General features: G+C 34.8%; 2 long non-coding RNA genes across 15 annotated transcripts; one reads left to right on the forward strand and one right to left on the reverse strand.

Moving 5' to 3' along the window:
• Nucleotides 1-330: 330 nt before the first annotated feature.
• Nucleotides 331-21,520, reverse strand: LOC100647644. 3 transcript variants are annotated; one of them, XR_007227200.1, is made up of 8 exons: nt 21,386-21,520; nt 2,543-2,814; nt 2,123-2,439; nt 1,776-2,023; nt 1,354-1,537; nt 894-1,079; nt 546-800; nt 331-472 (listed from the first exon to the last, which is right to left on the reverse strand). It is a non-coding gene; the product is annotated as a putative fatty acyl-CoA reductase CG5065 (long non-coding RNA). The 3 variants fall into 3 exon arrangements; XR_007227201.1 differs by lacking the exon at nt 21,386-21,520 and adding an exon at nt 13,637-13,660; XR_007227199.1 differs by lacking the exon at nt 21,386-21,520 and adding an exon at nt 4,314-4,443.
• Nucleotides 19,298-26,590, forward strand: LOC100647884. Of its 12 annotated transcripts, none has more exons than XR_007227210.1 (7): nt 19,298-20,603; nt 20,688-23,397; nt 23,471-23,718; nt 23,956-24,332; nt 24,409-24,594; nt 24,705-24,956; nt 25,028-25,232. It is a non-coding gene; the product is annotated as an uncharacterized LOC100647884 (long non-coding RNA). The 12 variants fall into 12 exon arrangements; XR_007227206.1 differs by having other exon boundaries at nt 19,298-19,629; nt 20,481-23,397; XR_007227209.1 differs by having other exon boundaries at nt 19,477-19,500; nt 20,481-23,397.

The raw sequence follows: 26,590 nt of genomic DNA on the forward strand, positions 1-26,590 counted from the left end.
ATTTTCAGTGAACAGATTCAATATACAAATTATTAGTAGTGAATATTACTATTTTTCTCTATATAATTATTTTGTCGTTTAGCATTACATAAACACATATCGTAGAATTTTTATGTAGAAATGATGTTTAAACACACACTTAAAGATGATGTATGAGCGTATGCAGATGCTATTGTACTAGAAGTATCAAGGAGTAAAGATGTTGTCATGTATGACAAATCAGAAATCGTGTGCATGTAAATACATACATCCTTATCAAACAATGTCGTAAATGAATTTATTTAGAAATGAAACGAGTAGAAAGACAAAATGAAAGAAATGATGAATCTCTTCTTTATAAAATTCTATTTATATTGTTCTTGGTTCGAAGCGAAAAAAGTAACATTCAAATAGTCAGTACACTAAATATAATATTATCCATAGCAAAATTATTATACCGAATATTTTGGTGATCTGATGTATCCAGTACAACCTAAAATAACCGAAAATATATGTATTTATATTAGTTCCTATTTTCTTATACTTCAAGATACTTTTATACGCACCTTAGTAATCGTTGTCGGGCTGTTGACTTAAACTTTTGTTTTAAAATAAATTTCCTAATTCCCATCACGTAAATTGTAACATACTTCTCCCAATCGATATCCCGCATATCTAGTTTGACCATATCGCTGTCGCTCAACATTTTCACCTTCCTCGCCAAGTCGGAACAGTTATCCCTTTGAAAAGTCCATTCGTTCATGGTGAAATATGTCACCGATGTGAACAGCTTGTTGCCAAGTTTTAGAAGTTTCATCAGTCTGAAATATCATTTTTAATTATTATTGTAGATGAACGCAAAGATTGTCCCAGAAAGATTGTCCTAGTTGTTCGAGGATCGATAGAATGCTCACATTGGTTTACTACCTCGGAGTCTTAAAAAGATATCTATGATGTACGCAGGCAAAACATACGGAATTACACTCAGAGCGTTAAAAATATATTTATTATTTGTCATTATACAACCCGGGTACCATAGCGTATCGTTCAGTGGCATTTCTCTGCCATGTTCCAACACGAGCTGTTGCATCTGACCCCACCTTGTCAATTGGAAAATTTACATTATTACAATTATTGCAATTATACTTAAAGCACAGTTTACTGTCATGTGAGTATCTCGGGAAATATTATGGAATTGAAATAAATATTATTTTGTATCACTACTTTTCGAAATTGAAGTATTGGGAGCAAAAGTGGGCTTTTGTTTTCTACATTTGTTTGCAGATTGTCTAAATTAGTTAAATAAACTGAATTTTTTGGAATACTGTAACAATCGAATTACATTAGTTGAAATAGATTCGTAATAAATTTTACCTAAAAGGATTAGCGTTACTCGTGCAGTTGTAAACTTTAACTTCACGGTCACGATGTAGCGTAACATGCCATGCGGCACAGATTATCGTATCGACTACCAAATCGACAGGTACTACATCCAATCTTGCATCTTTCCTACCCCGTATTATTGTTACACTTCCTCTCATGATTAGGACCATGACACCTGGTAACATTAAATTGGTTTAGAAGTTATTTGTGGTATTCAATTATCAGAAATGTAGCACTAAGTAGATTGGAAAGAATTCTCATATTTGTGAACAATAACAAACTTGAACTATAATAGTGATGATCTAGTGGAAATCCTCTCATATTAGCTTCCCACAAACCAACAGATTAACTCCACTTTTCCGAAATGTGACGAGTATTGAACAATTATCATTGAAAAAGATTTATAAAAATACTTGTTAATGCAGAAATATTCTCTATCCAACCAGGACATGGTTCTTCCAAAGAGGCACCAATTATGCTTGGCCGTACTATCGCAAATGGCTGATCTTTGCACTTGCTCGCTACAATCTGCTCTGCTAAATTCTTACTGAATGTGTATGTGTTTGGGTAAGTTTTTAAAATTCTTTTTTCTATTTGGTTGATTGACGTTTTGTCGAATTTGCCACACATATCTATTACTTCCGAAGGTTTCAAGCTCGTGCTGCAAAGTTAATAATATGTGAATATATTCTTCACGCTATAATTACAAATATAATATTCATAAACCATGGAACAACGTTTGCGTATAACTTATCCTTACGTGTAAACTTTTTCCCCGATCTCATGTAGATTCGCATTACTAAAAGCTGTGCTAACGTGAACGAAGCTAATTGGATGCCTTAGTTCGTTCCAAAGCTCGATGACACGAGCAGTACCATTCGTATTCACATTAACAGCCACGTGCAACGGTTCGTCGAATCTCACAGTGGCCGCGGCGTGAAACACTATATTTACTTTCTCCAACAACAGATTTCTATCTTCTCGCGAAAGACCTAAATCCGGCAGACTCACGTCACCTTTCATGGGATAAACTCTGCTCAATGCTGAGGGGTATTTTGCTTTTATGTCGTCGTAGATCTGAAGATGAAAAAGTACCAGCTCAATTACAGAAAAGAAATTTAATCAATTTGGCTTCTGACAGACTTAAATATTGAAAGAAACGAGAATAATATTTACGAACAGGATCATCTATGAGCTTCTTAAATCGTTGTTCTATGGTTTCGTTAGTCTTTGGGCGAATTAGTACAAAAATAGCAGCGACGCGTGGACACACGCGTATCAGTTTTTCCAGTAGACCGATTCCCACGAATCCGGTTCCTCCAGTCACAAGGATCCCATTACCAGCGTAGAATTCCTCGAGAGTATTCACCTTATTGAATCCTTTATTTATCCCATTTTTACTCGTTTTTTTATGGATTGTATCCATGTTTTTGGATGGTCACACTGTCAGCCCTAATATTTGCCACTGAATTATCAAATAGGAAGTAGACAAATTTTTAAAATAATGTACAAAATTTATTATGGTTAATATCTCAAGCTTATGCAATCTTTTTGTAGTTTCCTTTGGCTTCTTTATTTTTTGTTTTATTTGTATATGTGTGAATATTGTAGTATGCAGTGATCGGTAATTTGAGCGGAAAATATGTGTGGTGATTGAGAGATAGTATTCGACCTCATTTAGTAGCATATCAAGAATATTTAATGCGTTTTCTTGTGTCATCCGTGAACGAGATGATTGCGGTGCATATGTGAAATATGTGTAAACATTGTTTATATGTGCTCCTATTCATTCATAATTTATGGATTCAAAAGGACTCATACTTCCGATATGCCTTTATAGGTTTCAATGAGTGAACAATGAGATTTAATCCATAATCGATGATTTTTTTTAGAGAACGTTGCACAGAATGGTTTACGTCTCCGAAACTCATAGTCTTCTTCTTTACGATTTGGACGAGATAAACTGCTGCCCATCGATCGTTCGTGTAAGAAACAAAACGCACTCTTTTTGTGCTCCATTTTCATCTTACTTTAGTTCCAGGAATGTGCAATAATTTTATATTATCCTTTTTGCGGATATTATAGTGCATTAATTTCTACGTTATTTAGTTTTGTAACTTGTTTTCTGTTTGATCTTTACAATATCAAGCCTTTTATTGTATAAGTTGTGTTATAGAGATTCAATACGTTAAATATCGTACACGTATATGTATATAGTATATAAGTGTAGAAAATTATTATAATTAACTAGCAGCAATTTGGTAAAAACATTGAACATAAAGTCATTTAAGCTCTTGAATTTCTATGAAAGGATGTTTATATTCAAAAGGATGTTTTTTTTTCAAAGAGATATAATTAACAAATATATTTCTAAAAAAGGTGATAAATAAAATAAGGGAAATGTATTTTATCACGATGTAGGATATTTTACTTCAACTTACTAATGTAATTGCGTAAATATATAATCATTCCATTACCATTTCATGGTTTCTTTTATATGTAATCTAAAAACAAGAGATTTTACCATTTAAGATGTAAAATGACTAAAATATCTCGTACGGTTGTTGTAGTCACCGCGAAGTGTATTTTCTTCTTTCATAAACCCGAAAAGTCGAAGACAGTCCTAACAATAATTTATCAGGAACCGATCCAAAACTTAATATTTGCCAAAAAATAACCAGTGTCTCGTGTAACTGAGACACGAAGGCGAGTGTTCCGATTACATCTACTGACTGGTTGTAAATTATTAAATTATCATTATAATAAACCATTTTGCTGCGTAAAATGTAAAATACAAAATAAATATTTGAGAACTCAAAAACTTCATTTAAACTTTTGTAGTGATTAATGACTCGATGATAGTCTTTGATGTGCATATGATATTGGTGATAATGAATGACAGTTAGTGAAAGACACAACTAAATACAGAATAACAAGGAATCGCCTATTACCTGATAGTATTTTTACTGTGTATTGTTTACCAAAGATCGAACAAAAATGCAACTTCACGATAGTACATACAGATACGTCCGTCACAATACTCTAACGATACTCTATGCGTCGCTCCTCTAAATACTCATACTTATAATAACATCGCCCTACTACAACAACTAGATAATGCTATGCATGAATCATATGATTAATATATTTATCTCAAAAATCAAACAAGAAGTGGTTTTTGTCACTTGCCTTGAAGCCTTGAGTGGTTTTTGATCGTAAAAGGTCGACAAGAATTGATCTTTTGCCACTGACTGCCTTTACAGCTTGCATTTTAATGACATTTGCATTACATATAACTTCTTATTGGTCAGGATGAAGGGAAAAATATTTGCATTACAAATTCTATTTCTGATAATTACGGATGATTTAATCTGGTGGAGTTGAAAAACAATAACGCAGAGCTAGTGTAAAAACTATTCATATAGTACATAACCTTAATAAAATTATAATATAACATCGTTTATTACAAAATTTTTCGCAAATGGAAAATATATACATATTCTTACAAATCCTCAAAATAATTTTAAAAAAAGTATTCTATGTCTGTTCCCATTATGAAAATATTAATAAATATCTGGCTAATGGTAGAAATATATGTGTAATACATATTTGTCGAGTTAGCGCTTCAGAGTTAGAGTGAAATATACATAAATATAAAAAAAAAATAATCTGCATCAAAGCCTAAAAAAAAAAGGCTTAAAGACAAGTTCATCCTGATGCAAGGTAACTATCCAAAGCCCAGTGATACACGATATACAATGCTATGCAATACAATAATGCTAATCTAAGAGCGTTAATCTTGTATCGTGTTTAGAAACGCTTATAAACAGCTCCACAATATAAATATTATTGAAAATATATGGGAAAATCATTTAAAGAAGGCTTTCTTAAAAAAATGGAAAAATATTTCAAATAGAACACTCATCAATTTGATAAAGCCATTTGATTTGATTCAACGCCACGAGAGTTTCAGACCATAATAAAATTAGAAGCAAACTTCACTAACAAAAAAAAGGCCGCGAACAGTCAGATACCGATTTTGTTAAAACATTTCAGGTTCGAAGAAAAAGCGCAAAATATTAAACATGTATTCTCTTGTAGACACGCTAACTCAAGTTTATAAAGTGAATCTACCCCCTAAAGTTCAATCCTTAAAAGTCAATCATGAAAACAATTATGTTGAGGTTATTAGATGTATGAACAGAGGAACGCGTGGATAAATTATAAAGTACGAAATATATTTTAATACAAAAGTGTAAGTACAAGTAGAAATATAATTTGAGCTGGTTCTGACCCGCACGCTAGCAGTTGTTACCCTATAACTGAAAGCTCCGAAGCCATCGCCGCCTGTCTACTGTTTATGGTCTGCCTTTGTCCCAATCTATTGTTTATACGCTGTCGATGGCTTCAGTGTTCGAGAAAACTACAAAGATTAGATGTAGAGTTTTCTTAGAGGTGGTGACCACTTCAACAAATTAAAAATAGACAAATACTTGTTAAACAAATTTTAACATATAGGGAAAAAATACTACAGTAAATAAGCAATTGTTTGAAGAGATTACGTTATTCATGTATATTCATCTATTATATATATCTATTACGCTAATATTACCATCGCCAATGATCAACGCTCAGAGCACTTTACTAGATCAGTCGACAATAGCCTTCAATGCTTTTTTTTTTTTAGAGTGTTTATTCAAACTAATAAGCATTTGATTTTTATACATTCATATTGTTGCTGATTTGACTACAAATCATAGCATTATATATACAAGGTGTTCGACTACAAATGTGAAAAAATTTAATTGGCGATTCTTGAAGTAAGAATAAAATAAAAATCAGGAATAAAAATATTACGTTTCCGATTTTATCCTTGAGTGTTTGGCAATTAAGGATCCGTCGAAATATTCCTATGCGCGTACTAACCTCCTTACACAAAGGAAAATAGATCAGCCTAAGCAGCGGGGTGCACAGTGTATTCAAATCGAACGATACATAGGTGCTAGCTTATCTCCACAAGGCGCAGAGAACAAGATCATGACATTCGAAGTCATAAAGTATCCTGCGCGACGTGTTGTACAAAAAATCATAAATTAAACATTATACTTGCCCCCTTATTAAGATCCATAACAGCATATCGAAAACCGCCTCATGGAATTGTAAAGTAGAGAGCATTACTGTTTACTTTAATTCTTTGTTTCCATAAGTAATTAATAAATAATGGTATTTAATAATATAAATGAAATAATAAAATAAGTAATATATAATTAATAATATAAAAATAATAAATAATATAATGTAAATAAATAAAATTTCATAATAGTAGTATTAGTAAATAATAAATAATATGAATGTTTAGACAAATTTGATACACGCACCGCGATCGTCCCATCCGCGGGTGTCCACAGAAAAATCACATACGTATCAAGTATTCTTGAGATACTGATATACATATTACAATATCGCATACACATGAAATAAAAAATAAAAGAACCAAAGGAAACTACGGAAAAGATTGTTTAAGCTTATACTCGAAGGATGACTGAAGGTATTGTTTTATGAAGTAATATGTAATTCGGGGCCTTTTAGTTTTGAATTCTTTGAACACTGCAACTCTTTTTTATTCTTGTATTCTTTGTTATTTTTTAAATCTTTCTTATTTAGTTCCAACGCGAGTGATTTTGGTGTGTAGTGTGTGTAGTGTATACAGTGTGTTGCATGTATCGTGCTTACTGAGTACTTCGTTTATAAGAAAACAGAAATTATATTAAACATTTACTGTAACATAATACGATTACTATTTTCGTTACGATTTTTCTGTAAACAACATATTTAATGTTGAATGAATAATTTTTCTTAAAACACATCACGTAGTATGCTTTACGTCTCTATCTGGCCGAAATACAAAAGGGTTGCCGAAAAATCGACCTTAGCCTTGAAATTCAAGATCAAAAGGTCAAATTTTTCTGCTTACGTCGTACTCTCCTGAGCATAGGGACCAACTTTGCGAAAACAACTATCAACCACACGTGTCCATTCTCTTGGAAAATGATGTTAGAGTTTCCTGTACAAGTCAGCACAAAGTGGGAGTGATTTTCTGATCATGAATCTAAACGAGAAATTATAAATGGTGTTTTGTATTGAAATGTGAAGAAATTTGAATCAATACACCAGAGAAAAATTTTGCTCGCTGCTAAAGATAATAAACGACAAAAAGCATGGTCTTACGACACTAAGAAAGATATTTCTTTTGCTATGGAGATAAATCGTTCATGTATAATGGATGATACAAATCATACCATAAATTGTCGTTGAGGTTTACGATGTATAAAGAGAGAGATGCGTGAATAAATTGTAAGGTAGAAAAATATATATTTAATAGAGAAGTGTAGTTACAAGTATGAATACAATTTGAGCTGGTCCAGATCTGCACGCTAACAGTGTTACCCCATAACTGAACATTGAAGCCAATGTCACAGAGACCAGGCCACGCACCGAGGGCAAGATGGTATCCAGATGTCTACGCATCCTTACTGCATACCCTTAATAGTCTTCCAAGGACCAGTCATAAACCAATAACACTTACAGGGCCAATAAACCAAAAGTTTATGTTTATGGTGGGTCTTTGTTCCAGTCTTTTGTCTATACGCTGTCGATGGCTTCAGTGCTTAAGAAAACTAAAAAGACCAGCTGTAGAGTTTTCTTAAAAGCGATGACCACTTCAACAATTGTAATAGGTCAACTAGTGAAATATAATATAACCATAACCTATTAAACAATTAAAACATGTCCAGTTTATTTCATATTTCTTTAAGAAAATTAAAATATAGGAAAATACATCAAGTTTAATATTAGTTTTTTGACGAAACAAATAATGTGTGGATCTTCTTATACAGCTGCTTTCATACTTCAGATACAGTGATATAAAAATGAATATAGAAAGCAAGGAAAGGTCTCGTTCTGTAAAATAATACAGATATATAAGGCAAAAGTACGAGTGTGCCCAAAATTACTTGTCAACCATATAAATCTGAGCAATTTCGCTAAAATAAAGGCCTAATTAGCTACACAAGTATGCTATGGCTTTTATTCATACGGATGAATTCTAGTACTATCAGCAGTTAATATTTATCTTCTAATATTTATTTGCATAGCTATTTAATATGTCTAAGGCACCTGGATTCGAAACATGTAAACAGTCATATTATATAGAATTACATGATACTGAAGCATCCAAAATATTTTGTGTTCAGAAGAATTATATGTTCGATGCCCTGAATACGGAAAATTCATTTCAAGGCGTTTTATTCGGCTGTCTGTAGACATCTCTAAACAAGAAACTCTCTAACAGAAGTTTGCGAACCGTTTTTAGCCCTAACAGGTCGAGAGAAATAGTCATTGGTAGAATGTGCGTAGTGTTTTGCTGGCATGCAGCTGTGACAGCGACCATACCCAAATCCACGTCATTCCACACTACCTGGCAATAAACCGTTAGACTTTGACCTTACCTTTCTATATGGCCCAACACGAAATTTTCCCCATTACACAGGGATTCCTATCCCCATTATATAGGGAGTGCCTAGGGAGACACTCAGGATCCTCTCCTTGCCCCTCAACCCCCACAAACTCGACATATAAATACTGCGAGCATTCGACCACGAGACTAGTCTTGGGACAATCTTGGCCGCGATTTGAACAACTTCATTGTAATATTGTACTTAATCACTGCTGTGAATAAAAGCATATAAAAAATAAAAGGACAGTGAAGTTAGGATATTGCTCAGCTCTTCTTTTTTTATCATTAATTTTATGTGACATTTTGGCGATACTGCCAGGATTGTGAAAAGTGCTCGTTGGCAAAACACGACATTTTACCTACGTGAAAAAGGATTCAACTTACGCAACAGGTCATCCTCAACGACAAACTCATAATCTACAAATCTGAAGCCTATTATTTGATAACAGACATACTACGGAAGTTCCATTTCTACGGATAAATTATAAAGGTAAAGATTAATTCTTTTGTTCAATATAGAACTAGACGTTCTAGCTTTGATAGCTAAGAATCAGACGAAGTAGCAATTTCCGAAAAAAATGTTTAAAACATCGAAAAGTAAAGACAGCGAGATTAGTCTAAAGCAAGTACTAGACGCGATACAGAAACAGAATGAAATTCACGCGAGAACTACCACCGAAATTCAACGTCAAATCCAAATACTAACCAAACAAGTAAGCGAAGAGAATCAACGCCTCGCTAAAAAAATCGAACTAGTAAGACAATCAGTTGCCGAAGTGAAACTAGGCATTGGAAGTCAGGAAACAATTATGACCAAAGATTTTGAAACTCTAACTAACAGCACAAAAGAAACCGCGAAATCGAGAAATAGGGTTCGTGTACCAGTAACGAGCGCACCCGAAACAATATTTGACCCTGAAAGCGACAACGACGACGAATATCAAGACTACAATCAACCAGGACAGTCAAACATAAATAAAATTTTGCGAAGCACTTTAAAGACGAAATTAATCCAAAACAAGTCTGAAATAATTAATAAACAAAAAGCACCGGAAAATGTAGAAAATAAATTGACCAAAGAAGAACAAAGAGGTATTAAACGAAAATCAATTTCAGATAATGAAAGCGAAACAACTAATGCGCGTCAACGAAGGAAAGTTCTTTTAACGGACACAGCTAGTGATAGCGATAGGTGTAAATCTGTAGAAAATGATAATGCAATAACGAGTGTAATAGCAATTGATGAAGCGAATTTAAGCCAACGTACTAGGAGTGAAATATCTCGTTTACGTATAAATATGCTATTTAATAGTCCCCTATCATGTAGTCGGCGATCGAAAAGTTGTGATGATAAAAAACAACCAGAAGAAAACAAAGGTGCTAATATTGCAAAGAGAGAAGCGAAACATAGAGGCAGACCTAGGAGATGGGATAAAGTTGAAGTTAAAAAAGGCGAAGATACAAGAAAGATCTTACAAAATAAAAAGAGTGGATTAGAAGAACAAAGAACAGTCGAAGAAAATACAAAAGAAGAAACTGCAGAGACAGAAGTTAATTCAAAAAGTATATCAAATAATAAGTGCGATTTACTTAATACCGAAAGAGCTATTGAAATTAATGATACTGTTCAAAATATTAAATTTACTGAAGGTAGAAGCCAGACTCAAAATGATATGGAAGATGTGGTAGAAGAGTCACAAGCATTATGTAAATTAGATAAAAGTAAATTATTAAGAATAAGAATTGGACCTAACAAAATTGAAAATACAAAAACTATTTTACAGAATAAAAAGAATTCATTAGAAGGAGAAAAAGAAGCAGGGGAAAAGAAACATGAAGAAAATGTACAGATAGAAATTACTTCAAAAAGTATATCAGATGACAAATGTGATTTAATTTATATAAAAAAAAAGAATAAAAAAAAATCTATTGAAAATAATGTTGAAGTAGTTAATAATAAGAAATCATATAGCGAAACACAAAGCTTAAATCAAGATCTTAAGTCCATAGAAGAAAAAAATCAAACTCAAGATGATGCAGAAGATACAGTAAAAGGTTCTCAAGAAACATTAGAATTATTAAAAAAAAAATGTATTGAAAAACAATGTTTTATTAAAATTAATAAAGTGGACGATATTTCTCCCTTGATGAAATACTATGATGTTATTAGCTGAGGATGAGGAAGTAACTAAAATTGTTTCAAATGATTGTGATAACGACAATATCGAAGTTCCTAGAAATAATGTTAAGGAATTTGAAGAAACCAATGAAATCAATATGAGTGAACCAACGATTTCAACTCCTATTATTGAAAATAATTTATGAAGTGCAAAAAGTAAATGATGAATCAGTGTTTAAATCCTTGCTTGAGTTATCATCACTTAAAAGTAATATCAAACGCCAGACAAAATTAAAAACCTGCTGAGCACAAGGACGTGCAGTTCATATATTAGGGTTAGTAACAAAACAAGCAAGAATGGAAGTTGAAGACTATGTAATAAATTTATATGAAGAACGTACAGTTAAAAGAGTAAAATCCAAAGATACGGATAATGATATGTTGCTTGAAAAAAAGAACAAGCACCTATGTTGAAAGAAGTTGATAAAATAACAGCAACATGTGGCAACAGACAAAAAAAAATAAACCAAATTTCTGAAGAAGAAACGATGCTCAGAGTAGAGTCTACCTAAGTGATAGAATCTTCTGTGAACGAAATAGCATCTGAGAACAGCAGAGAATCTAGAAGGAAATCTTTCAGGACGAAATCCATCCGAAAGTAATCCTGTTCTCAGTATTAGCATCATTGTTCCAACTGAAAATCCTGAACTGCCTTTGGAAGAACCATCTGAAAAGCATGAAACTATGCAAAATGAAGTTCTAATGTAGCAGGTAACGCTATTGGATAGCATAGAACAATTGAAAGAAGAAAGAGAAAATTCTAATTTCAACAATACAGAGACTCAAGCAGCAGATAAAGAAGAGGCCACTCAAAATTCCGAACACCATTAAAGGACCGACAACCCCAGTTAACATTTATACCGAGATTCCAACTTCGAGCCATAAAGGATCAAGACGAAGAAAAAAGAAGAAAAGTACACTTTGAACCAATCATCGTTCGATTCCATAAATCAATTTTGAAGAAATGTTAACTTTGGAAGACCAAATACAATCTAAAGAGGGGGGTATGTGACAGCGACCATACCCAAATCCACGTCATTCACACTGCTTGGCAATGAACCATTATACTTTGACCTTACCTTTGTACATGTCCCAACACCAAATTTTCTCCATTACGTAGGACACTTAGGATCCTCTCCTTGCCCCTTAACCCCCACAAACTCAACATATAAATACTGCGAGCATTCGACCACGAGAGTAGTCTCGGGTTCAGTCTTGGCAGCGATTTGAACAATTATTTTAATACTCTGTAACTTCGCTATTTCATTGTAATATCGTACTTAATCACTTTTGTGAATAAAAGCGTGTAAAAATATAAAAGTTAAGCTATTGCTCAGCTCTTCCTTTTTTATCATGAATTTTACGTGACACGGCCATTGTCTGTTTCGCTCTCGTTCTTACGAGGCAAGCGGAGACGAATAAGGTACCAATGTCTCTGTTTAAGTATTCTGTGGCAGTTTCGATATCTGCCTTTGTTTTTAGTGAGATTGAGGCAGAGGTTGAGCGGTTAAAGATTTCTCTAAAGAGCTGCCAGTTGGTGAGTTGGTTGTGAATAAGGCCATTAGGTGGGTTCTCGATTATTGCTGAACCGACTGTAGCTATTACGGGGGAGTGGTCGGAAGAGAGTTCAGTCGAGGAGTTGATTTGGACGTATCTGGGCGAGATATTTTTGGTTATGAAGAAGTCGAGTAAATCGTGGATTTTGTTAATGTCAGTGGGCCAGTATGTGGGTTCATATGTGGTGAGGTAGTTGAGATTGTTGGTGGTTATGCTTTTCAGGAGGTTTTTGCCTCTTGCTGTGACAAGTTTGCTGCCCCATTGGGTATGTTTGGCGTTATAGTCTCCTCCAGCTATGAATCTATTGCCTAGGGCGTCAAAGAGGCTGTCGAAGTTCTCTTTAGCAATCGAGTGTCTGGGAGGGCAGCATACTGCTGAGGTGGTGATTGTACCATGGCTATTGCTACGCTTGTGGTTTGAAGGTAGTCTTTCTGGAATGATGGGAGCTCGTAGTGCCTAATGCTGGATTTAATGATGATTCCGGTGCCGCCGTGTGCCTTTCCGCTGGGGTGTTGGGTGTGGTAGAAGTTGTAGCCGTGTATTTTGAGGTATTCTTAACGAGAATTGATTGTAAATATTCTAATAAATAAAATAAATGTCTCTGTCTGTGACATTCATAGCATGCCACGCATACATAGAATGCCTTTCTTGTCTTCTATGTTCTTTTATCACAACTCAACTTGGGGACGATTTCTTCTATGCTTTCAGTATTTGCGTGTCAAAAACTGTTTACATGACCGTGGTCCTAACTACACGTAATCGATATCAATAGGATCGTTCATTTGGGCGCACAATTTCAACATATAAAGTTTATAACCTATATTTTGTATAACGTTTTAACCTATATTTTAACCTATATAAATTATTTCACTCCAAACTATTGTAGTATCATGGAAATTTAGGTATAAATTTTCCCTGATATTATTTATAATTTATAATTTATTTACAATAAATAAACTAACAGATGTTAATTAGACAGAAAACGATGGTTATTTAATTTGAACTAAATGCAACAATCTTACTTTACTTCAACCACTCTCGCAACTCCACAACGCTAACAATTCAATCTCTCAACAACACTAGCAACTCCCACAACTCGACAACGCTAACAACTCTACTCTTCGACTTCTCGACTAGCTCTGACCTCTCGATCAACGCTCTCACCTCTCGATCAACGCTCAACGCTTCTCGATCAACACTCTTTGAATTTAAATCGTCCCCCTCCATTAGCGTTATTTTTTCTTCTCTTTAAAGAAAAATGCGTATTTTCGTTTACCCGTCAATTTGACGGGTCCCGTAGAGATAGATATATACGAAACGCCCGTAAACCTAGTGTTAATCTCATTATGTTAACGCTCCGCAAGAACTAGGTGACTTCAGTCACATAGCCTTTTTCCCTATGTAAACTAACAACTGAAGGACAGACGACACTGTTTTGATCGATCTCTAATCAGGCTTTTCTTACGATACTACACTATTATGTTTTTTGTCTTCCTCATTAACATTTAAACGTTGGTAATGAAAAAGGTTAATATGCATATGTATATCATTAACTTGCACACATACGCAATTTATTATATGTCGTAGAAGTTTAGTAGTATTCTGTGTAGATACATCTTCTGACGATAATCTGCTCGAGGATTACAAAGGTCTATTCTAATCAGTTTGTAGTGGCACATGAGTCTTAGAACGAAGCGAATCGAATGTCTCATGTTGTTGTTTTGCCTCGGGGTATTGACACTATCTTGACGTATGAAACGTAATGATAAACAAATTCCGGATAAAATAATATAACCGCAATTCAAACTTTCCAGTACTCCCCGACCAACATAAACAAACGAACACGTTCTCTAGGACAGTTTATATCGAGCGAACGTAAGTGTTACCTAATATACGTATATCGAGTGTCATTCAGTGAGCAACGATTAACTCTGTACTTGGAATAATTTTAAATACATTTGACGATATCAAATATCAATTTGTCTCGTCATTATTTAAATCAACACGTTAAATCATCCACTCAAAAATTTTATATAATGTATAGCAAAGTATATTAAATAAATATTTAAAATAGATTTAAATATATACAAATATTTATTCCAAAGAATTTACAGTCCTATAAAATTTGACATTTTCTCATCTTTTCCATACTGTTATAAGATATCAATAAGTAGAAATAATAAAGTTTTGTCCATAATTCGTATGATTTTCAAATGTCAAGTAAAAGATATGAACGATTAAAATGAGCAATAGAAGAAAAGAAGAAAAGAAAGCAAAACACTGAAATAGAATTAAAACAATTAGAAAGAGAAACATCTCGAGTTGCAAAACATTTAATCAAAGAAAATGTACGTAAGACGTATTCACTTAAAAACAAATAGAAGTTCCTGTTAGGAAGATGATACATTTACACTGTACATGTGAATATGTGTGTAAGCGTCAGAGGGCGTCCAGGCCTTAGTTGGGACAAAAGACGTTTGGCAGTCGTTAGAAGCATCTGGAAGAGTCGGTTGACAACAATCGTTCGTGCGAGTAGGTTTTCGAGGTCTACAGAGTATAAAAGATATATGTATAACTGTTGTGTGCTAAATAAAGGAAATTATTTGTATTTCCGAATCCCTCCTATATCTTTACAGTTCCAATGAGTGATAAAAAACAGAATCAAGTGAAGTGTGTAAAATGTGTACTGTCATACTATTAAGCACCGTAAGTCCAAAAGCCTATCAGGTTTTGAGGAAAAATCGGTATTCATTTCCAGCTTTATCTACGCTTAGAAAATGGGCGATTTAGGTGAGATTTGACCAAGATATTCAACGTTTAATTTCTAAGATGAAATGTTTCGACGAAGAGTATAATTTGTCAGAAGATGGAAATAGACAAAAACAACGAACAAGTCGTCGAGTCTCACAAAACTGTGAAACTTGGTATTGTCAAAGATCTATTAGACAATTGAAGGCAAATTATTTTCTATCATTGCGACAAATTTTTCGCCAGAGGTATGGTAAATGACGATATATTTCAATTATACAAAGCATCGCTACGTTGTTGTTACACTTTACCTGCAACGTAGACCAACTAACAGTAAAGTTTTGATTAAATTGAGTGTTGAGACAGAAATCTCAAAATTCTTATTTCGTACATCCAGCTGGTAGTGACATATAATTTTTGTTTTTAATGATGTGTCTCATTTGTTAAAACCATGGGAAAATAATTTCTTAGATTGTGCTTTTTTCTAAATGGAGAACATGTTGCAAAGAACTGTATCGATTTAAACGTTATTTTCAAAATTACTCAATAGCATTTAGATATCTGTGATTCAAATTAGGAAAAAAGTACCTATTGTTGCGGATTCCTTTTAGAAGATAACTGTCAGAGATGCGGCAGGCAAGGTTTTTTGATTCAAGAAAATAACCGTTGTTTGGTTCCATTACAAAAAGGAATTATTTTAAACAACATTTCTCTTTAGAAATTACTGCCACGTCCATAGAACAGCTTAATTTAACTACTTTCAAAATGTTTGACACAGGATTGCTCCGAGAATCTTTTTTTAGTACCTATGAAGTATGGGAGTGACGAGTGATCAGCCATCAGTTTTAAATTTTTGCCATAGATTAATATGGTACATGTCAGGGAAACATTTCGGTGATTCCGGTTATAGTTTAAAAGGGCAAACACTGAAAGCGATGATGATTTTGAAGTGGTATGTCGTGATAGGTGCGGAAGGAATACTCAGATGTTCAACAAAAAACGTTTATTGACTTTTTAACAACTGACGACAAATAACAATTAACAACAAACAACAATTGACAACAGTGAACAATTAACAACGCTTAATAACAAACAATGCTTAACGCAGGTTATCGGAAGTAGACTACTCGTCTCTCAACGTTCGCTTCGCGTAATCCTTCGCACTTCGCAGCTCGGGGCAGACTGAATCTCTTTTATTCAAAAGCCACGCCGATTCTTTTCTTTGTTGGCCATCGATATCGCGCGTGTTAGAAGTCCGCGTCGGTTTCCGTGTATGCATTCTCCCGAAAATTTGGCGAAATAGCCGTAAGGATATCGATGGCCCATAAGGCTTGTCGGAATAGCGCTTTTAAGATAAAGCGCTTTGTGCCGCGAAACCGTTGGAAATTTCCGAGGTCGAGTGCCGTTATAATTTGATCTTAACTGCTTTAAGCTACACTTCGGAATTTGACAAAGTCTTTAGCTAGACGTTGACGAAGAAGCTATTCGATTTAATACTGGATTCAACGTGTTAGATTCCGTGAATCAAGAGACAAACAATAAGAATAGATAGAAACAAGGAAAAATTTTATGCGAGAAGATTCAAATTCATTCTGTGCCATAATAATATATTAATTATAATTTATGATCTAACTGACAAAATGTATATTAATATTGTATTCGACCATTCGCGGAGAAACGCGGTCGTGAGATAGCGCATCAACGGGAGTCGTTAATTCCCGTTATGATTATGCAATCGGCGCCACGAAATGATCGATCACCTATTTCATTTAAGATAATAGATGTGATTGAATTGATTATAACACTGAGGTAACAGGTTATAATTTACACTTTCTTCCAACAACTTTGTAAAAAAGATAATTACACTGGTGCGTATGTATAAGTTAAGTAGGTGACTGATTTAAAGATGGAAACACGGTCAAAAGATGTTGACTGTTTGAAAGATGGAAAATTAGTGAAGTTCGGTGACGATGCTGTGGCGAGGAAAACTAAGGATGGATGTTTAAGGATGTGTTTAATAACATAGTTATCTTCCTCTGCCATGTTGTTTAGCATTTCAATGAGGGGGTCCATTATTTTCGCGTTAATGTATATCGGTGCTACTCTTCGACTCCTCGATTAATTCTGACCTCTCGATCCACTCTCACTTCTCGATTAACCGCTCCTTGGATTCAAATCGTTCCCCTCCATTAGCGCTATTTTTCCTTTTCTCTAATCCCATCCAGTTAACGCTTCGCAAGAACTAGGTGACTTTGGTCACACAGGCTTTTTCTATGTAAACTAATAACCGAAGGACAGATGACCTTGTTTTGGTTAGTTTCTAACCAGGTTTTTTCCTCACGATACTACAATATCATTTGTTAAACCAAAACATCATTACTTGTCCTTCCTCTAAAGACCCTATTAAGATACTACATTAATATTGCGACGTTTAATTCCATATGAAACATCAAATCAACCGCGCATTTCCGAAGAGGGGCAAATTAATTATTATCGTCTTTGCTCATGCATATTTACTAATCGGTTTACATCGAACAGATCGTCGAATTAGTCATTGACAAACACGACAGGAAACTTGGAATTTTATAAAATTCTCCGTTTTCAAGCACTCCAAATTGTTATATTATTCGACGGAACTTTTACGGATGCCAATTAAGTTGCAACTTTGCTTTTTAGATCCTGTAATGCATCCTTAATCAACAAATGTTTGAATTTGGACTGAATATATGTCAAGTTGAAACGACGTGTGTCTAGTGCTCCGCGACGCCGTGATCTAGTGTCGCCCATCCGTTGATAGTGAATCGAAACAGACATAATCCAAGTGTTTCCTATCTTATCAGTGAAAAAATTCCAACGCTCCTAATCTCTACCCGAATCATGGCCTCATAGCCTGTCGACCAGTTATTCATCTTGAATTAACTAGCTCGATGATGGTCCAAGAATCGCGACCAGGCTCGTTTGAGCAAAACCTTAATTGCATCGTGCTACCTCCTCCATGGCAAAAGAGCATTATATCCCTCCGTACTATTGACAACAAAAACATTAAAAAACGTAAACTGGAAACAACTAGAACAAACACAAACGCAAATCAGAACGAGCAGCCAATAAGCGGTGTAACCACGTACAATAGATACTCAATACTAGAATCCACAAATGACTCCATGGACTTCGCAGATTCACCAATTAACTAACATATGCAAAAATTTCCCCTCCCCTACCTATATTCGTTGACAATGTCATCGATATACAAACAATGGTAAATTCCATTGAGAAAGATATCAACATGGAGGATTACAAATTAAAAATAAACAACAATCAAGTTAAAATTCTGCTGGCTAACCCAGACACATATAGAAAGATAACAAAACCGCAAGGAAGCGTCCTAGGCCCAATATTATACACATTATACACGGCGAACATACCTACAACTATCATAACTATCTTCCTTACAAAGTTGTTGGAATAAATGTGATTTGTAACTTGTTATATCAGTGTCATATTCAATTTAACTACCTCTATTATCCTAACCGAAATAGGTGATCGATTATTTCGTGGCGTCGATTATCTAATCGTAACGGGAATTTACAACTCCCGTTGACATGCTTTCTCGCGATCGCGTCTCTCCGCGACTGATCGAACAAACACAGTTTATTTATAATAAATTAATTGTAATAGTAAGATCCTACACTACTATCTCTTCTTTTTCCTCCTACAATGTTCTTTAAAACTTCACGTGTTTTCCTTCTTATGGTCAATGTTTTTTAACGTCGTACCTGTATACTTTTTGTTACGCCACGAGGCTTACCACAGGCTGTATTTTCTAACCGTCGCTCGCGGCCCTACAATGTCGCAGTCAGATCGTCTTATCTGACCGCCGGATCATATACAATGTATCGACGAGCGCATAGCTGTTGCCAAGCAGCGAGCTCTCGAAACGTCGAATTTTGTCCGTTACGTTTTCCACGCAAGAACAGACATACGTGATCATAGGTGCGAACGGTGGCGTGACCTAAGTAGAGTGGGGGTCGTCTTAAACATGAGACAAAGGAATCATCTAAAGTCAGTTAGTTCCTTGTGACACGTCGAACGTTACACATTGAATCGAATCTAACACATAACGTCTGTCTCAAGCTGCGAAGTGCGATAGATCTCGTTATAAGCAAACCGCTAAACAAACCTTGACTGTTATCTTTTTCGTTTTTAATTGTTGATCTTTGACTGAACTTATTATTTCGTTGTCTTTATTAAACTTATATCAACCAACCCAGTATAGTTGTTCATATACACTCAAACCTAACCACCTCTATTCTCGTAATAGAAATAGGGGATCAATCAGTTCGTGGCGTCGATTGTTTAATCGTAACGAGAATTTACGACTCTCGTTGACGCGTTATCTAGCGATCGCGTCTCTCCGCGAACGGTTGAAACAAAAGTATATCCACAGTAGATATGTGACATAGATAAGAGGCATCCGCTATTAGGAAATATTATGTTCAGATAATAAATCGTTCTTACATTGGAATATTGGGATAATGCGGGAGGGATAATGGGGACTCTACTGTATACAGTGTTACGATCTGGTGTTGATCTTCGATGTTCGTAACCGTTATGTGCAATTCTAGATGTCGAATCTGGAGTTTCTCGAATTATATCTAAATCAAAACAGTAGTTCCTGCTACCAGAAATAGTCGTTAAACTGTTTCGATTAGCTTGATTTTCGTTCGTTAATGTTTGAAACAATGGAAACGGCTGAATGGAACAGTTTCCAAAACTTGTCGTACTCTTCTGAAGCGCGGGACTATTTCGAATATCCCAATATGCCGTGCTCTTAGTATCTTTAAGACAACTGAGTAAAATATATTCGGAAACTTGTCGTTTCCTTTAAAGCGTGACACTATTTTTAGATTGCAAACTGCTGTTGTTGGACCGTTCGCGAAGAGACGCGATTGCGGAGGAGTCAGGTCAATGGGTGTCGTAAATTCCTGTTACAATTAGATTATCGACGCCACGAACTGAACGATTCCCTATTTCGGTTAGGATAATAGAGGTGATTGAATTAGTATAACACTGAATTAACAGGTTATAAAATACACTTTATTCCAACAACTTGTCTCGCAGCGAGTATAAATGTTCGGAGAGACTCGCGTGGTATGTTACGATGTCGAATTGTAATGTCGTTTACAATAAGGTTAAAAGTGTTCGGCTCGAATAGTTACTAGCAAGACTACGATGTTAATAGTAGTAAGTGTGACTTGCAAGTAATGAGTTACAGTATCGCAAGAGGTATAAATCGCAAGTAAAATATGAACCGAGAGATGTGTTTAGTGATTTAGCGATTTAGCGATTTAGCGACTAGGCGATTAATAAAGAGATTTGACAACTTGGCAACTTGGCGACTAACTTTTGACTGACTATCGGCTGTCGTGTTATTACGGAAGGAAAGAACGTTATGAGTGTGTCTAGAGTACGAAGAAAGCGAATTCGCTTATGGCACGTTTCATTGGGAAAAATGAGGGTAACGATCAGCGATGCCAATTGATTAGAAAAAACGTTAGTGGATGATAATAGGTAGAACAACCAAGAATCATCAATAGACCAAAGACACTTACGAGACTTCAGAGTTCTCATTGTTAAGATACTAAGATTTATGGTGACCCTTTAGCTTTATTGAAGGTCTTGAGGAGTAAGGGTAGATGGACATCTGGCGACCAGACAAAGAGGGATGGCTGCGGTTTATATCATGCGACGTAACAGCTGTATCCATGATGTTTTAATTCGTTAATATAACCGTATACGTAGCGTAAACTAGCGTATCAATACAATTGATAAATATAATTTGAATTTCGGCTTAACCGCTATGTGCAGGAGTAATAGCACGGAAATGATTAATGTTTCCTTGGAATAAATAAATACTTTCAATATCTTCATTATTGACAATGATAGTCAATAAATAATTTTACTCGAGTAAATGTGGTGCAAGACCGAAATCGAAAAAGAAAGTGTTACAATGTTTAGCTCCTCACCTTGCTTATATGTGTTGTCGATCGCAGTTTTGGACTATCGTACGAAGTTAGTCTAGTTGCTAGATGATTGACTATATTAATTGTTGACGATTGATTTCTGTTTAAATGCTTGGTTTCATTCCTTGACGTTACTCAAAGACTATAGTAAAGCAATTCGCAGCTTCGCAAAGATTACTGTTCTTCTGAATTTGATATTAACTCTCGACCAATTCTGTACTTGACTTAACTGACTCTTACTGACTGAATGACCGAATCCTTAAAAAATTTTTAGCTGACTGACTACTGTCTCTAAGTGGCTACACTTATTTATAGTAAGACTATCATGGATAATTGTTATGTAATTATTCAATACTAGCGCGGAGTTGTGGTACGTGATTATTTCTGCGGGCGCTGCATACTTTGGTTCAGCTGCTTTCCTTCCAGAAATATTAGGGTTGCAGCTGATGTGGTTTTCGTGGAAGTATTGTTCAAGTTTCCCTTTTTCCTTTACTAGTTGTACTCTACTAAACACCTGGTTACCTTGCTTATACCGGTACTTGATCCTTTGGCGCGTGCCAGTTGTTTGTCGCTGTTGATGCTGTGTGAAAAGGGCATAGCAGCTCATCTTTCATTGTCTGCTTATTGTATGGTGTATTGTCATAGGAAAAGCGCGTGCAAGGCGGTACGTGTCAGTGAACGCCTCATTGTTCCTTGTTTCTATTTCGATATTCTTATATTTTAAATTTGTTCAATAATAATGTTGTGTCTTGGTTTCTTGATTTATTGCGATATTTAAGTATTTGGACGCGTCGTATCTCTTATTGCCTTTTTCTCTTATTATAGATTCCTGTTTTTAATTCCATATACCTAGACTTGTGGCTCGTGTTAGTCATTAGTAACGGCGTATTACGTTACGGCTCGTGTGGAGTGCGAGACCTCAAGGAACGAATTCGAACAAATGGTAAGCGCCAGCTTACATCATACAAATCGTAGCAAAGAAAATTATGGAGATTCGAAATCACAATCCATCCTGCGTGATGTTTTCTGAGAAAAATTATCGATTATAGATTAAACCTGTTTACTTATTGAAATCTATAACGCCTTATAGCAAATATAAGTCCTTTTGCTTCCATAAGTAATTAATAAATAAGAGCACATATAAACAATGATTATACAGATTTCACATATGCACTGCAATCGTCCTGTTCGCGGGTGCCCACAGAAAAATCACGTACGCATTAAGTATTCTCGAGGTGTTACATTTGTGGGTGAACACTGCTTCATATGAACCACGCACATTTTCCACATAAATTACTGATCGCTGCAAATTACGATATTTACATATATAGACAAAAGATAAAAAAATGAAAAAGCCTACGGGAACTATAAGAAGATTGTTTAAGCTTAAGATCTCAGCTGTAACAAATTTTGTACATTATTTTTAAAATTTTTCCGCTTATTATTTGATAATTCAGTGTCATTTATTGGAACTGAAAGTGCGAACATTCTGAAACATGGATACAATCAATTAAAAAACGAATGAAGATGGGATCAATAAACCTTCTACGCCGGTAGTGGGATTCTTGTGACTGGAGCAACCGATTTCGTTGGAAAAGGTCTCCTGGAAAACCTGATCCGCATGTGTCCGCGCATCACTGTCATTTTTATACTACTTCGTCCAAAAACGGACGAAACGATAGAACAACGATTTAAGAAGCTGATAGATGATCACGTTCTTGTCTCTTTCAATATTTAAGCATGTCAGGAGCCAAATTGATTAAACTTCTTTTCTGGAATTGAGTTGGTATTTTTTCGTCTTCAGATTCACGATGACATCAAAGCAAAACACCCCTCAGCTTTGAGCAGAGTTTATCCCATAAAAAGTGCCGTTAGTCTGCCAGATTTAGATCTTTCGCAAGAAGATAGAAATCTGTTGTTAGAGAAAGTAAATGTAGTGTTTCACGTTGCGACCACTGTGAGATTCAACGAGCCGTTACACGTAGCTGCTAAGGCATCCCATTAGCTTCGTCTACGTTAGTACAGCTTATTGTAATGCGAATCTACATGAGATCGTGAAGAATATGCCACATATTACTAACTTTGCAGCACGAGCTTGAAACCTTCAGAGGTGATCGATATGTGTGACAAATTCGACAAAACGTCGATCAACAAAATAGAAAAAAAGACTTTAAAAACTTATCCAAACACATATACATTCAGTAAGAATATGTCAGAGCAGATTATAGCAAGCAAGTGCAGAGATCTGCCATTTGCGATAGTACGGCCAAGCATAATTGGTGCCTCTTTGGAAGAGCCATGTCCTGATTGGATACAGAATATTTCTGCAGCTACAGGTATTTACATAAATCATTTTCAGTGATAATTGGTCAATATTCCTTACATTTCACAGAAGTAGAGTTAACCGGTTAGTTTGTTAGAGGCTAAATGAGAGGTTTTCCGCTACTTGATCATTATTATAGTTCAAATTTGTTGCTACTCGCTATTACGAGAATTTATTACTATGTATTTAGCGTTACATTTCTGCTAGTTCAAAATCACAAATAATTTCTAAACCAACTTAATGTTACCAGGTACCTTTTTGCTAATCGGCAGAGGTGTGCAACAGCAGTATGGTGCAGGAGAGATACAAGATTGGATATATTGCCTGTCGATTTCGTAGTCGATACGATAATATGTATTGCATGGCATGTTACGTTGCATCGTGATCACGAAGTTAAAGTATACAACTGCGCGAGTAACGCATACCCTTTTAAGTAATATTTATTGCGATTTTTTACGAACTAATGTAATTCGATTGTTAGAGTATTCCAAAGTTTATTTAAGAAACGTGGATAATGAAAGCACAAACAAATGTAGAATATAAAAGTCCACTCTTGCTCCCAATACTTCAATTTTGGAAAAAAGTAATATAAATAATATTTATTGAAATTTCATAATATTTTCTGAGGTACTCGGATAATAATAAACTTTACTTTACGCGTAATTCCATTAATTGTAATAATGTAAATGTTCCAATTGACTAGGTTTGGTCCGATGGTAGATGCTATGGTAAAATGTAGCATAGATACCTCACTGAACGATACGCTATGGTACCCCGGTTGTTCAGTCGTAGCTAATAGATATATTTGCAACGTTCTGAGCGTAATTCCGCGCGTTTTACCTGCGTTCGTCATAGATATATTTTTAAGACTCCGAGGTTGTAAACCAATGTGAGTATTCTATCGATCCTCGAACAACGAGAACAATCATTCTAGGATAATCATTATTTTCATCTATAATAATAATGATAATAATTAAAAATGATATTTCTGAATGACAGAACTTCTCAGAAATAGCAATAAGCTGTTCTCATCATTTTTCATTTTTTACCATACACGAGTGAACTTTCCAAAGGGATAACTGTTCCGACTTGGCGAGGAAGGTGAAAATGTTACACGACCATTTGCGATATGATCAAACTAGATTTCCGGGATATGGATTGGGAGAATTATGGTGTAATTTACCAGATGGGAATTAAGAAATTTATTCTGAAAGAAGAGTTTAAGTCAACAGCCCGACAACGATTATCAAGGTGCGTATAAAAGTATCTTCTTATAACAAAATAGGAACTAATATAAATACATATATTTTCGGTTATTTCAGGTTGCACTGGATACATCAGATAATAATAATAATTTTGCTATGGATAATGTTATAATTAGTGTACTGACTATTTGAATGCTACTTTTTTCTCTTTGAACCAAGAACAATGTAAATAGAATTTTATAAAGAAGGGATTCATCATTGCTTTCATTTTGTCTTTCTACTCGTTTGATTTCTAAATATATTCATTTATGACATTGCTTAATATGGATGTATGTATTTATATGTACACGGTTTCTGATTTGTCATACATGACAATATCTTTACTCCTCGATCTTTCTAGTACAGAGATCATTATGGGATAACAACAATAACAAATTAATGAAAACTCCTCTGAGCAATGGACAATGACGATAAAAAAATATCTTTTAAAATAAGATAGTTCTATAAGCTCATTTTGGTTTCTGAATTGTTTGTTCACAAACCTTGTAGTTCTTTCACCAATCGGCGTTAAAATATATAACATCATGGGTGAAATAGCGAACAGACGTGATAGTCAGAGCTGAACGAAACATTCCTTCACATAACAAGTAGTAAATAGTGTACGTAGGAAGTGGTGTTAACCTCCAATAACCTTGACATTCACATATGTTATCAAGATTATCAAGTTATGTATTAGCCCTCGCTCGTTGTTTGTTATAAAATGATTAAGAAATTATTTTGCATAGAAAGAACGTGTCTTCTCGACACTGGGTGCATACTGTAGGGATCACGATATAATATATACATGTTTTATACTGATATCCCTGCATCTATCGTTGATATATTATTCAATATCATTATTCACAATCAGTTTATCGTGTAATCAGTCAGTCACTTACACAACTTCTAAAGGAAGAGTTTCACGAAATTTCGAAATGCGTTTGTACGAATTCATTAGCGCACTCCTTTTGTCATAATGAATGTCGAATAACATACGAATGACAGAAGCTTCTAACTTCATACGCCTTATTTTATAGATTTTTCCAAACTGTACATTTGTCAAATTATCTGAAAAATCATTATATATCTTTCTATAAGTGAAAAGCCTGTTTTCTGTACTTCCGTGTCTCTTCTTAGCAATGACATTCAACTTCTCACGGGTTTTAAAGACATACATATCCTTTTCAATGACCTTGCGGATCATCTCATGTAATAAAATGTAAATTTCGAATGTCTGGGGCGGTCTGTTCTACTTCACCTTCGCCTGTGGAAAGAGAAATTGCATATAACGACCATAAATCATGCGTGGTAAACTACTATGGGTTGGATACTAATTTTGATTATTCGAAGAGAAACTAGAGATACAATGTGTTATAGTAACGTAAAATCACAGAATATCACAAACTACGAGAGTGTCTAAAATTTTTACGGTCATGTATGTGCCACGTCATAAACCGTAAGGAGCTTTTTGTCTTTCTTTTTTAAATAAAGTTTGATATCTCAAAGGTGGTTCGAAAGAGTTTGCTACGTACGATAAACTTTGCTTAACTTTCAAGAAAATATTAGTATTGTAATCTTAAAGTGTTAAGGACTATAATTACTCCGCAAAATGAAATAAAATTTACTCTTTGAGGAATAATA

This window comes from Bombus terrestris, chromosome 17, assembly GCF_910591885.1.
Source record: "Bombus terrestris chromosome 17, iyBomTerr1.2, whole genome shotgun sequence".
In the NCBI taxonomy this organism is placed as follows: domain Eukaryota; kingdom Metazoa; phylum Arthropoda; class Insecta; order Hymenoptera; family Apidae; genus Bombus; species Bombus terrestris.